The sequence below is a fragment of the Megascapheus bottae genome, chromosome 2 (assembly GCF_031878675.1).
Source record: "Megascapheus bottae isolate mThoBot1 chromosome 2, mThoBot2.hap1, whole genome shotgun sequence".
Classification (NCBI taxonomy): Eukaryota; Metazoa; Chordata; class Mammalia; order Rodentia; family Geomyidae; genus Megascapheus; species Megascapheus bottae.
In genome coordinates, this window is record NC_143510.1 from 51,519,936 (window position 1) to 51,521,383 (window position 1,448).

At 48.1% G+C, this 1,448-nt stretch overlaps 1 pseudogene; it reads right to left on the minus strand.

Moving 5' to 3' along the window:
* Positions 1 to 569: 569 nt before the first annotated feature.
* Positions 570 to 1,084, minus strand: LOC150066955 (large ribosomal subunit protein eL18 pseudogene; annotated as a pseudogene).
* Between the last annotated feature and the right edge of the window lie 364 nt (positions 1,085 to 1,448).

The window sequence follows — 1,448 nt, forward strand, 5'->3', positions numbered from 1 at the left end:
GATAGAGAGAGCTCCTCAACTCAAGTGTCCTCGCTGCTGCCAGTGATACTGCTTCAGATAGCATCAGTGCAGATGACACCACATGGTCACCTGCACGCCCCAACAACCCTCATGCTCCAACAACCCTCATGCTCCTTCCTTGTCCCTACCAAGTAAGAACATTTCCTCTTAGTGCTCCTTTTCTTTGAAACAATGAGTTAGTTACCTTAGATCCTCTGTTTTCCTTACCTCAACAAACTCTAGGAGAAAGAGTAGCAGGAATGCGCTGTAATTTTCTTCCTATAACTCTAATTATTTGTGTTCCATTTCAAGTTAATATACAAATTTCAAAGAATCCTAGATTTAAAGATTTTTTAGTTATCAATGTTAGTGCCATCCTTATTGGAATAATGGTATTGGAGGAAGTTTATCCTTAGTAGAAATGACTGGAAGAACAAACCTTTGTATACCATGTAAAGATTTAATTTTATTTTATGTTATTGGCATGTAAACCATCGTTACTAATAGGAGAAGGTCCTGGCTTAGTTTCTGTAGCTTCTGCTGCCGTATCCGCATCTGGCCCTCTAAAACTAGCCGCGCTTGGAGCTGACATGGTGTTTGCTCGGCTGCGCAGCCGTCCCGGGGCCTTGCCAAAGTGCTCGTCCACCTTATGGCCCTTCTGAGGACTAGAGAGCAGGACGGTGCCCCTGCCTGTCTGTGAGTCCAGGGCCAGGTCCTGGTCAAAGGAGAGGATCTTGCCCCAGTCTTGGGGATGCCAGTGCAGAAGCGGCCCGTGGCACGCAGCGGGCACCCCTTGAGCTTGGGCACATCCAGGGCACGCATGCCACCCATGACGGTCCCTGCGACCACGACTGACTTGTTTTGCTGACCTGGAAGCTTCATCTTCTGGATCATGCTGGACAGGGCCCGGCTGGGTGGGCGCTTGGTACGACTCAAGAACAACCTTTTCAGCACCCCTTGGGTGAGAGGAGAGGTAGCTCACCTGTCTGGAAGATGGAACAGTGTCACCCACAACCTCGGGTAGATGTCCTGGGTCTGTGCGACGAAACTTCCTGTCTGTGTTGTGTTGGAGGGCGACGCCCATGAAGGCGCCTCCTGTTCAGCCAGACCCGAAAAGAACATTTCATTTTTAATGGAAAACACTGGTATCTTTGGGAAGTTTTCAGACAGTAGAAATGGTTTGATGATGAGGCTTCTGCAGGTGCACTCCTCTGTGAGAGTCAGGACGACTTTTGGAGGATAATGCTTCATCAGCGCTGAGGTCCCTTTTCCAGCTTGGCAGTCATGTTCCCTCTGCTCTGCAGGTGACTGCAGGGAACACAGTAGCTTTTTGTAGTTCTTCCTCTCCATTAGTGTCACAGACAGTGAAAACACAGTCCACATCCTTATGACCAACCTCTTCACATTGTTTCTTTTCCTTTTTCAGATTTTCTAAAAAGAGCTATTTA